The sequence below is a fragment of the Acipenser ruthenus genome, chromosome 4, assembly GCF_902713425.1.
Source record: "Acipenser ruthenus chromosome 4, fAciRut3.2 maternal haplotype, whole genome shotgun sequence".
NCBI lineage: Eukaryota > Metazoa > Chordata > Actinopteri > Acipenseriformes > Acipenseridae > Acipenser > Acipenser ruthenus.
The window spans coordinates 23,124,033-23,137,895 of NC_081192.1; positions in this window are offsets into that span (position 1 = coordinate 23,124,033).

Genomic DNA, 13,863 nt, shown 5'->3' on the forward strand with positions numbered 1-13,863 from the left:
ATACATGTTCAGGTACTTGCTGCTAACACTATGTAATGGCATTTTACCATGCATAATGCATCTCCCATTACCAGCTACATTAAAAAATCAAATAAAACAATGCAATTTATGTCAAAAAGTAAGAAACACTTACCAAATGCATCATTATGGTCCTAAATGTTCGCTATTTATGGCATTAAGGTAATTTAGCAATGTCAAGTTTAATGTATAATGGGTTTGATGGATTTAGTTTTTCGCATGGGCATATCACTGATTATATTTTTTAGAGTCTTTTCATGTGTACTTTAGCCATTTAAGACTTGAAATACAAGAAAATGGTGTGTCAATTTGTCAGTTATTTTTTCACTAAATGTTGTAGCACTTACTGTAATTTATTTTGATCAATGCTTAATAAATTATGATGTTCACCTCAGTTTAAAGAATGAATTTTTACCAGCTACTCTCCTGAATCCCACTGGAATGCAAGCAACAAGAAGCATCTCTAATTTATGAAAAGTAAAGAACGCAGCAAGTCCAGAAGTGCTAGCATTTTGTAAATTGCTTTTATAAATTCACTTCAGCTAAAATAAAACTCAACCTCAAGTTTCATTACTCAGAAGTATTGAATTCTTCTTTTTTTTTTCTTTCTTTTCTAACCACTCCGGAACTACAGCATTGTTTATGGGTTGAAGTGGAGAATGCTAATTAAATAATGATTGTGTCATAGCTGGAAAGATTCCATTTGTTTTATTGAATTATCAGGTGTAATGTCAATGTGCTTGCCATGTAATGCTTATCTGAAAACAGTGCCAGCACAATAAACATAATTAAATAGGTCATTACATAATGCTTATGCTTGTTGCCAGAGAGTCTCATCTAACTAAATACTGTACATATTCTTGTACAGTCATTTTGTAAAATGTTGCTTTACCCCGTCATTAAATCCTTTGTACTAGCTGGACAAGTTCATTGAGCCTTTCCAGTAGCCTCTGTGTACAGTAAGTCTTGACTTCCTTAACATTCTCACATTTAATTATGAACTGCTGAGTCAGCAGGGGCTAAGACATTTAATGGCAGCAAAACTTGCAAATATATAATTATGTCTGAAGATAATGTATATTTAAGAGATAAATACAGGGCACATTGAATGTACAAGGAGATAACAGTCTTAAGTGCCAATGTTTTTAGTCTAGCAAAGTTGTCTCCAAGTACTGTACACTCAATGTGTTCTCTATTAGCTATAATATGACACGTGCATTGGACTTTCCTTTAAGATCCTGGATTTTAAATTAAAACAATAATAAAATGCAGTAATCTCAAATGAAGACAGGGTAATGCAGATTAATTAGACATATTTGAAATGACCAACAATCCTCACAGAGTGTGTATGTCCACCTGCCACAAGAATTATAACCTCCTTGTGAGTTGTTGAGCCTGGATGTGAGGCAATTGTTCCCCCTTCTTCACCAGGCTTTTTGCAAGGTCCTGTAGGTTCTCTAGCTGTACTTCAAGATGTGGAATAGGAATATGCCATATTTTTTACTAATGGTCAGTTGGGAAAAGTCCCAATTAATGTGCATGATACAGATCTTTGTTTGGCTTTGCAGACCCAGAGATAACTAATAAGTGATCTTTAGCAAATTTTGAGTAGTATAAGATATGGGAAGCCTTTACAGTTCTAGTTTTAACATTACGTGGGTGTATTGAATTAATGAAGATCGCAGGACAATGCATATGTTTAGTAGTGTTTTATGGGAACATAGAATAATTACCAGTAACAATTGTTATAATTCATAACTTTAAGCACTATGTCATAATATATTCAGCCGTGCTAAAAAGAAACTTTGAAATAAAAGCTACTGACAAAGACCTGTCACTTAGTAAGTGATTTTGGTATTCATATATTTATATCAACAATAACAGTCCTTAATGCCTGGTTTAGCCCTCTGCATGAGGGTTCTACAAAATATTTAATAAAGGTAGGATTTCAACCAACCTTCCCCCTAATTCTAGCATAAAATAATTTCACATCATATCTTTTCTACATGTAAGATTAAGATTCCATCTAAAAACAATATTCAAATTTTTACATAACCATTGAAATGTTCAGTCAGATAAACATCTGTATGGTTCTGATATACTGTATAAATGCATTGATCAAATATTATTCATAAATATCCATTCATAGTGGCTTCTAATTTGATAATCAAGGTTAGGGCCAAGGTCAGATAAGAAAGCATATATGACCTTTCTAAAATGACAAAGTCACATATAGTAGTAATGTAAAAATAAATACATCTTAATTGACATAATAAACCCATGAGCTTGAGGCTTGGGGGTGGCACATTTTGTTCGGCATGTCACAGGTCATTTTGTTTCAGAAACCATGTAGGATTATAAAAGGTCACTGTAAATGTATGCAGTATGCGACTGCTGGATTATGATGAAACAATTTGAGAAACTAGTTAAAAGTAAGCAATTTTGATAAAGACCAGGCCTAGCAGATGACCTTGTGACAAAAATATTTCTTATTAACTTTTAAGGATGTTATACACAATAGGGTGTCAATGCTTTTGAGCATCGCTGTATTGTACAGTATGTGTGTCCATTGTATTTATTTTACAGTATAAGACACAATAACTATTTTGTTATCTTATGGTTACCTTTATGTAAAGATATTCGCCGAGTTAAATCAGAAGTCTTTATCTATACAATGTTTGTTGTCCCCCAGAGGTTTCCTCTCGTGAGTTTTTTTTTCCTCTAATTTCTGCTGGTCAGTGATGGAGGAAGAGAAAGATAGCCCCCTGTGCCTCACCTTATTGTGAGCCTCCCAAACTTTCATGTAACATTTGTTTATAAAAAATAAACATGCCAAGTCAGGTATTCAATATTTGATACTCAGAATGTTGAAACAGTATACGACTACATGTAATAAGAAAGTTTTCTACTCACCTACTTAAATTGCATTTTGCGTGAATCATCACATCCAACACTACCCTATTCTTAATCACTAGTCCCTCCAAGATTCTGTGAGTCTCCAATCATAGCTATCAATACAAATTTCACAAGAAGGTGTAAAATGCTGCACAGAAATTCTAAAACATATTCTCACATAGAAAACCATTTGTTTTCAATCGGAAATTCAGGCATGTTAATTTGCTTTAGTTTATTTTGGTACCCAGCAGCCCCTGCCTAAACTATAGGACAAGTTGTGCACACAGAATATAAATGCCAAAGGCTGTGCTGAACAGTATCCCAAAACCGTCCATGAATACAATGGGAAACTGTCTTGCAATATTGAGCAACCACTAAGCTAAAGCACAATTGGTCGCTGAGCTTGAAAAAGAGACACAGACGAAACATAAAATGGTGCCTGGTACCAGCCTCCATGCAAAGACAGTTGCTGGAAAAGAAACAAAAAAAGTTAATTGAAGAATTAAATAAAATATATTTAGAGAGAGGATAAAAATGCAATTTCTGGCACCGGTAGCTATAATGATAGAAATATGAAGGTTGGAACATCTGCAAATATAAATGTGAATAATATAAACACTGTTCAATATTTTGTACCCCTCCAGGGCCCTCTGAGTGCGTGGGGCTCTGTACAGTTGCACCAGCTATTCCTACACCACTGTCACTGGTCAGGTTTACATGCTACACAGTGATGACAAGAATTAACCTGTGTACTCTTTGGGAGTGGTACTGGTCAATCAACCATCCCATCTGAGTAAACTACTTAGAAGTGGTGTTAGTACTGGCCACATGTAAAATTGAGTCTATGGCAAAGTATTAAGTTAATTAAATGATTTGAAGCCTATTTCAGTGAACCTTCTATTTTGTGATTGTACTGGTTACCTGCCATCCTGTCCTTTAGTTGAAGCAGGATGAAATCTGAGCTACCACTTTCTACCCAAGAACGAAGTATGAGATGAAATCATGCCGACACTTTGGTTAGCTGTTTTCTAAAATAAATAGTGATGAAATAATTTCTTTAAATCACGTTTGTTATAAACATGTGCAAATTATGTATTATTTGAGCTGCGTTTTCAAGACCTGTGGTCTTAACCACAGTCAAGAATAAAAGTATAAACATAGGCAAAATAATAAATGAAAAAATAATGTATCATCTACACATATCAAAGCAACAGCTATTATAATGTTATAGCCCAAATAATAAAAAATATTAATTATAGAAAAACAATAATAATAATAATAATAATAATAATAATAATATAAACATGACTAAAACATTTCTTTTTCAGAAAAATATTATCTCAATGTGATTTGTATGCCTTATCTCAAGGGAAAGGGATTTGATAATTTATTAATTCAGAGCACTGACTTCTCATGAAGGCGTTAAAAACTAATGGCATATATATGGAAATGCTGTTTCCTCAAGTAATTAAAGACAAGAAACAATTGTTGCAATGCCTGGTCAGCAGGCCCCTGAAATAAATATTTCAGCAGATGAGCCTGCGAGCTGAGGTAAAACTTGACATAATTGCTGTTACTCATGTAAGTCAATGTGAGCCACAGATCCTAAATGGGTTAGGAAGATACAGAAGCATGGTATTGGCAGGGTAGTGTGAATAACTCAAGGCCAGGGTAGGTAAAAACCCCAAGTCTACCATAGCATAAAAATACATTTTTTAAACACACTAGTTAATAAGAGGTTATATGGCTTGACGTAGATAGAGGTTAATAAAGGAGAATTGCCAGTGAGAGTAGTCTACATAGGTCATAAAGGTTTATGAAATGAATGGAGCAGTAGCATATATAGCATGCTGCCACAGCAATGTATGGAGATAGGAAAGCAAGGATATAATTACTGCATTGGATTTCAAATGTCACATAGGTGGTAACCCATTTGGAGTCTTGTTATAATTATGATTTATAAACGGAGCTAAAACTGCTAAATTTAACTAAACAGTGAAATCCATGATAAAGAGACGTTAATATACACAGTTGTAATCAAAAGTTTACTTCCCCCGATGGAAATTTATAATTTCTCGAAATTTCTCAAAAACAAGAATTTTAGGAAACATCTTTTGTAGCAATGTCAGGGGGCGGCCACATGTTTTTGTGGATGAGAGAAAAAAAATACAAGAAATAAATGTCTACAATTATTTATTTCAGCAATTTTTTTTAGCAAAACTGCAAAAATGCCAGTTCAAAAGTATACATACCCTTTGATGCTATGATAGCATTATCTACAAGGTGCTAGTGATTTCAATATGATAATGAAGGACCTAATTCTAGAAAAGTCTAGAAAATGCTGGATTGTAGGTGAACATTCTTAGAGAATATAAAAGGCTTAGGCATAGGATGGTTGCTGTCATTACCAATAAGTCAATATGGGGAAAAAGTAAAGAGCTATCTGAAGACCTTAGGCAGAAAATTATTTATTGTCATAAAGCAGGAGAAGGATACAAGAAGATTTACAAACATTTGAGTATCCCAATTTCAAATATTGTTTCTATTATCAAGAAGTGCAAGACTCATGGTACTGTCACAATGCTCCCTCGATCTGGAAGAAAGAAGGTTCACCTAGAACAAATAGAAGAATTGTGAGGAAGGTTAATAACAATCCGAGATTGACTGCCAAAGATATTCAAAGTGAATTGGGTGCAAGTGGGCGTTTGGGGTTTCACTTTCAACCATAGGTCGAGTATTGCATGGTGAATGTCTCAATGGTCGCAGGCCAAGGCAAAAGCCACTCTTAGGAAAATGTTACAAGGACAATTGTTTAAAGTTTGCAAAATGGCATTTGAATGATGGATTTGAGTTCTGGTCAAAGGTTTTGTGGAGTGATGAAATAAAAATCGAGCTATTTGGTCATGCTGATAGTCGTTACATTTGGAGAAAGTCTGGTGAGGCGTACAAAGAAAAGAACACCATACCTACTGTCAAGCATGGAGGTGGTAATATCAGAAAATTTAGTTCCAATATATGGTAAAATGGATTTCACAGCATACCAAAAGATATTGGCCAATCATCTGAAACCCTCCACTACAAAACTTGGTTTAAAGTGTAACTGGACATTCCAACATAACAACGATCCAAAGCACACCTCAAAATCTACTTCAGAATGGTTAAAGAAGAATAAAATCAAGGTTCTGGAATGGCCTAGTCAAAGTCCCGATCTAAATCTGATTGAGAATCTTTGGTATGAGTTGAAGAAGGCTGTGCAGAAGAGAAGTCCTCAGAATTTGAATGAACTGGAACAATTTTGCATTGAAGAATGGTCAAAAATCACTAAAGTATCACTAAAGCTCATTGACAAATATCCTAATCGTTTAAAAGAGGTTATTATTGCTAAAGGTGCCCCCAGTTTCCATTGGGGTATGTAAACTTTTGACTACAACTGTATATTGAATGAAATCCCTGCCAAGGTCAGTTAATGAAAATGGTACAGTAGGGTCAAATTTTGCTTAAGTACAAGTCACAACTTGCCTTTTAATTAAAAAGAAAAAAATATTTAATTTGTACAAAAACAGAAAAGATAGCATCGGCAAGTAATGTGTTACCCGTACTGTTGTATAAAAGCATTGAAAGGCATTGAAATCTAGCCTTTCATCTCAATATAGTTTAATTTAAGCAAAGCTTATAATAAAATCAGAAATGACTTAAAGCTGATGGCTGTTCAGAAAAAAAACAATCTTGTATCAACCCACTTCAACCAGTGGACAGGTGTTGAGAGCACAAAAACACCCTGGCAATTTACACTAATTTACACATTCGATGTAAGTCTTTCAGAAGGTCTGCTGATTCAACAGAAATGGAAACTGAACTATTCTCTAGGGGCTGGCTCCTCTAAGGCAGGGCTAAGGTGCATTGGGGTGACTGGGTAGTGAAACTCACTCGGGCTGTACCTGTCATATGTGGAGAAATAACGGGTTTCATTCTTCAGTGCTGTCAATCTGGCACGTTTCTCAATCTCTGTATTCATCACTTTTGTCATTTAGACTGTGAGACAGTAATATGTTTTTCTTTTAGAAACAGGACAAATCTTGATATGTTTCATATGTTTTAGACAAGGAAAATAACCCTGAAAATAATAGGGAGGAAAAGGGAATATAATTAGGGATTCTCTTTTTTGGTTTTTATAAATTTAATTTTTCGATGCTTATTTTTTGCCTATTTTCCAGTTTTATGTAAATCTTTTTTTGCTGGGCTTTTGCTTTTATGAAATTATTCTTTTTCGGTTACTTTCCAAAATTCTTTGGCATTTTTTTTTTTCTGTCACAATAAGTTATTATGTATGAACTGGACAGTGCTTGCACACTTCAATTGTACCTGTAAATACTCCCTATGATGGAACTGTAATATAGCTTTAAATCGCGCGAGCAAGCACAATCTTCCACTTCTAGTAATTGTAATCTCGTTTTAAATGTTACAGTCCTCCAACAGAAATGTATGAATGTGCTGCCACTCAGTAGTTGGGGTGGGTTTAAAGTATTCATAGAAAATCAATGCGAGATACAAGGCAGAAAGAAGGGACAGTGCCCAACTGCACTGGGAAAGTTTTATTTATTTTATTTGTAGGTTATTATATATTATTTATTTGTTTCGTGGGGAAAGGGGGAAAGTCAAAGAACGGAGTAACCATTCACAGTGTTTTTCCAGTGTTTATTGGATATGCACTGATTTAATTTTCATTTTTTTGTATCGGGGTGTTTTATCTTTTTTTATCGGTTAAAACTGAAACTCAGAAGCCCTAAATATAATGTAAGCCATTCCTGACAGAAGCATAGCACAGTTCATAACCGGACCAAACCCATGAAACACATTGCAACAGAAAGCAGAGAATTGGGTTCTAAACTAAAACTAAAAGTCTTGTTGACTTACTGGCCTACAATGTTAATGAATCATTTCATATTGGTAGATGCGTAAGAGTTATATTAGTACACCTTCTGTTTTTACTTTAGGGGTGGTACCTTATTGAATTACATAGCAATGTCTATTCTAGTATTTATGAAAAAATGGAAGTTATTAAGCTTGCCCTCTGACTTAATGGTAATGTGTCCAGAGGAGGTTATTGAATCAGCAGGAATAGTGCTGAGCTATAAGGTTCTGTGATTATTTGATTTTGTACCTTTAGGCACGAGTTTGAGGCATGTTTGCTGCTATCATTCATAAAAGAAATAATATGTTATCTGTTTATATCTGTTTATAATTTAAAATGTAATTCACTTCGGGCGGAAAACAGAATAGAACCCTTGGTATTGTATTATTTTAAGATTAACCCAGACTGAGTATTCTTATTTCTAAATAATTAAGTCAGACATTTTGCATAAATCTTATTGTGATATCAATCTGAATACTTTCCATAAACCCTAGGCCTTTACAGATCTCAAGGCACTTATGAAGCAATCAGCCGCCTCATTGACAAATCCTGCCTGTATTTAATTTGCATCAGAATAACTTCATAAAATAACCTGTTGATATAGAGTAACCAGTTGTTCCCATTCTGCTACTTTAATGTACTGTAGAGCCACTAATGTGACAAATAAACTTGTAGCATAATCATTTCATCATTTATCAAGTACTGGTACTTTAAATACAGTAGTATTGTCTGAGACGCATTTTTTTAAAACTAATTTGACTACTATACAGAGGCAGGCACAATAAAGTCAGCAAACAAAAAGTATAGGTAGTGCAATGCAAATGTGCTTTTTCAATAATAACATTTTTTTTTACTTGTTAAAATGATGGCTGATAGGGCCTACTTCCTCTTCAAGTCTTTTCTGTGCCTGCTTCACCTGCACTGATTATTGTGTTAAGAGCCAGGCCTGGCTCTTTTGTTTTCCCTCCTTCACTAGATTAGCTCTACTGACATTAGCAGTGTTCAGGCAAGGATTCCACCATGTTTTTTTTTAACTTTCAACAGGGAGCCTTATGAGCTTGCAGAAAGGTCAGGCTCACAACCATACAAGCTCATTAACCTTCAGACTTCAATGATGTTTCATTCTGTGAAGCTTATTGCAAGCTTCAAGTATTCTATATGGCAAAGTAATTAATACAATACACTAACTGTCTCAACAACATCTTTACATCAAACACATATAGATCATTGTAGATAAAAACACATCGGAATTGACATTTGATATTTATAACACTAAAAGTATAGTGGGGAAAAACTGAAATTTATAGTGAAAAATATATGAATTATTTTTCCTAAATCCATTTAAAATGGTAAATTGGGTATAAGTGGTGGTCTAACTGTTGTAAGTTTTTCAACCCATATATCAGTCCCTCCAGGATTATCCAAAAAAAAAAAGTGAAATTATACAAATATTTTTGACATGTTTTATGCATCAAAAATGACAAATTATGTGACAATTTATTCAATATTAAACCAAACAATTTTAGCTGCTTGTTGATGTTTAAACTAATAATTGAAAGCATCTCTAGCATAGCACCCAATACAGAACAGCTTCACTTTGTTGTTACTGGTTGCATTGGACCAATGACAAAGTATTTTGTATTTGTTTGTATCTCCTTAGTTGCAGTTTAATTATTTTTCTGTGCTAGTGTACCAGCAATCAGGAATTATTTACCAAAAAACGAAGCATAAAATGCATTTGTTGTATTGTAAACCTATTTGGTACAAAGACCACGCTCTTCCATTTTTTTTTTCATTCTGATATACAGCACCCACTCAATATATTGCGGGTGTCGGGGTCTAATATAAATCCACTATATATCGAGGGCCGCGATATAGTGAGAGACCCACAGAAAAACAAACAGGCTAATAACAAATACTGTACAACCACTCCCTCGTTTTATCGGGGGCGTCAGGTTCCAATATAAATCATCTATGCAACCTGCTTTTTTCTCATTTTTCATATAAAAAGCAGCACACCGTTTTAATTCGTGCAGCGGAGGGTAATTGCATCTCATCAACTTCAATCTCCAATTAATTTCATAAGTCTTTCTCTCCTTTCTCAAATGCACAAACCCGCTGCATTGAAAGAGTCCCATTCCAAACATAGGAGGCTTGTTGCTAGGGAGCTGACGTCACTGCCCTGTGACCTTTGCTTGTGCATTGTTGCCACACGTGAACACCTCGTTGGCTAAAATAAAAACCGCTTCAGGAAGCAGATATTTAATTTACTTTGTGTTACTGTGCAATACACATGTATATGATAACAGTACGATATTAATGCTTAGTTTTTAATTGTTTTGTATATTGTTGATTGTGATGTGCAGTACGAAATAAAACGAACAGTAATTCTAAGTGCCTATGTATATTAGCTAAGGCATATGAAGTTAAATGGGGAGCCAACTCCAGGACCGCGATATATCCGAATCCGCAGTATAGCGGGGCGATATAATGAGGGGAGGGTGTATAGAATTTGTGCTTTGTTGTGAATGGCAAGCACAGACAAAAGAAAGTTTTAAGACAATGTTATTAACACTTTGACTTCTTAAACCCTTTTACACCTACTTGGTTAACCTGTTCATACACGGTAATTTGGTACCTCGTTATGGCTTTCAGCTGTTATCGTTTTGGCATTTAAGGTATTGTGGATTGTTTTCTGTCATGTTGTCAGCTGGCTGGTGATTCTTTCACTGTTTTCTGAAGATGTTTTTTTTTTTTTTTCTTCAGATGGTTGCCAATCGTTGATTTTCCGATGTGATCCACCATACAGTTGCATAGATGCCAAAAAAAAACTGGTCAGGATCAAAATACGTAAGTGTCGACGTCTTGCAAATGTTAAAATACAGTTTGAAACATCACACTTTCCTACATTATGTGCAGGACAACACATTATGCAAGGGAGTATTATTATGTCATTTTTTATGCGATCACATAACCCTGAAGGGACTGATATATGGCCAGTGCTGAGATCATATATTTTCACTTAATCAAGCTCACCCTCTAGTAAGCATTTCATGGATGTCAAATATTCTGGGAAATTGTGGTGGGTTTTGTGGCAGGATGAGGTTTCCCCTATCACATTATTACTTTATGTTTTGTATTTTGGCTGTGTGTTGTTTGGCAGGGATAGGGTTACATTCTCTATCCCTGCAGAAATGGGTCTCTGTGGTGCCAATCAAAAAATCTATCAATTTAGCTAATTCATCCTGGTTGATCTAAAAGACTACAGAAAGCCCAGGCAGGGGCTCCAGCACTGATATAACTGCCAAGGTCTTCCCGCATCTTCCTGTAAAATAACTTAACGATTGCCATTATTATTATTATTATTATTATTATTATTATTATTATTATTATTATTATTATTATTATTATTATTATGTAATAACCAACAATAAAAGTATGCAAAAGCGATTAAATAGGTTCAAATTTCATGTGACTCTTGATTTTATTTGCTTGACCAGTGGCTTTCCTGTCACAGGACTATTACTCTTACTTCTTTATGGTGATCTAAAATTCAACAGTCAAAATCAGGACAAACTGAGAAACATTGATTAGCAAAGCTTTCAGGATGTTTTTCTAATATATATTGATTTAAATGGGAGAAGCAAAGAGCGGTGTAACTTTTGGGGAATCATGTAATGTTTGGTATGTGACACTGTTGGAGTGCAACTTTAAAATGTAAAAAATAATGTATTGTTTTAAAACAATACAGAAAGAAATACACTCTCTTACTTTTCTAACATTCACAATATTTATTTTTGCAGCACCCTATGCATGTATTATTGCTAGTGATCTTTTAAACACAATTTCTGTTCTTTGTATAATTTTAACCACGTCGTAGACCACAATTCAACTGCAGGGTTCCATACATTTCACTGCTTACATTTCAGAAAGCACCTCCATTAGTCTTAAGAACATCATATAACAGCATGGCTTTTTTGTTATAAAAAAATCCCTCACAATAGCACAGAAGACAGCCAAGAGATTCATACGGTATATACTATATATTTTGTTTTTTAGGATGGCAGATTGTGTTCCTAATGTGCTTTAAGACCAGTGGTAATTGGGGGCATAGTTAGTGGGACAATTTATGTCTGAGCCTATAATAAGGTTACATGTTTGTATTAGCATGTTATATCACTTCCAGCATAATGCTAGTTAATGATATTTCAAATGATATATAATGATTCCCTAAAATGTGTCAGCTGTATATTATATATAATGGAGAGAGCTAATTTCCTTAAACAAATGCATAGCCTGGGACTGTAATGCACATTAAGACCATGCATGTATGTTTCGGAGTAGAATGACAAGGGCAATGAGGCCATGGACGTGAAAGATAGCAAAATATTATGCTAATGCCTTTGTCTTCAATTTGTGGGCTAATAACTGCAACCCCAAATTAAAGGTCTAGAAAATAGATTCTGGAGTAGCAGGGTTATCAGTAAGCCCTATTGGTTAAGAAAATGAAAAGGGAGAAAGGATTCATCCTATTGTCTGTGCTCAACAAGAAAGAAGACAAGCACAACATTGCCCACAAGGGTTCCCAGAAATTATAGAAAATATGCTCAATCCCCTCCGAAAGAACAACTAAGAAGAAACACTTTTCATTATGTTGTACATAATACTGTTTCCAGCTGAGTCGAGCACAAGATGTTGCCCATGTTGCAAGCAGTAACTATAGGGAGTACTGAACTCCAGTCACAGCTTATTCCACACGAGGGCATACAAAGCACTTACTAAAGATTTGGAAGCAGAGGATTGGGATACATGTCAAGATAAAAATAGTACATTTTCCAGTGGGCTTCAAAATTACTTGAACACACTATATAAAGATCAAGATTACACATGTGTCACATAGGTAGCTATGGCCATAGGTTTTTCATGTACCTGCTATTTCTAAAATACCTTCGCTCTATACAGCTACAGTATGCTGTAACAGTGGGTGTGTTTATACAATATGTGCACTCTAAAAATACCCACATTCATATTTTTTATATGATTATGAATTATATAAAATCAGTAAAGATAACAACATGTTATCATTAACATGGTAAAATCCCTCTGAAACATAAACCATTTTGAATCCCAAACCTATTCAGAGCTGATATGAATTTTTCATCTGAGCCATAGGGTGAGAATTCAGACATGGCCATTTTGTCAGTAGAGTGAGGGAATCTCAGCATGTTTGGGAGTGGTGTTACTGCTGCTGCTGGAAAGAAATGAAATGTAATGAGATCGTCTTTCATGCATTATTCATATGTGAAAAGATGACTGCATAAAAAAGGGGGGGGGAAAGATTTTGACAAGGCAGGCCTGCAATCATGCACATTATCTTCCGTTGTGTGTGCTGATGCGCTAGGGAGGCAATAAGCTGATCCCTGGAGCCAGCATTACACTTCAGCCATCAACACCAGACAGAAGGATATCTACATCATCATATGGAAGGAAGCGCAAATGGATGGAGACACAGATGGATCACATTAGTTTACTGTAAAGCTACGTCTTAGTTGGTGCTTATCTTAGCGAGAGCCGAGTTCAAATCAGCATGAAGTTTTAACCTCTACTCTCGTGTATTATTCATAAACATCCTAAAATAAGTAAAAACCCATCAAAACCTGGAGAAATTACAAGAGAACAATACAAAATATGTCTACTTGAATTAGGGCCACAGTGTTTATTCCACATCTATAATTAAAAGACCTATGCTAATGTTACAAAACTGAGCAACAAGATTACATAAAGTTGTCATAGCAAATGAAACAATTCCATGTGTCTTACCTGTCATGCACTTCCATTCGCTATGCAGGCCTCACATGTGCAGTTTTTAAAGAAACACACGTGACAGCATGTTACTTAATTTTAGAAAAGAAACCTCCTTACATGCAGATATTACATATGTCATTTCATATGGAGAGTGAAAGTGCAAGAGTAGCAGTGTACCTGAAAGTAAGACATGCAAACTGATAGTGTTCTTTAACCTAGAGTAATAGGTTCAT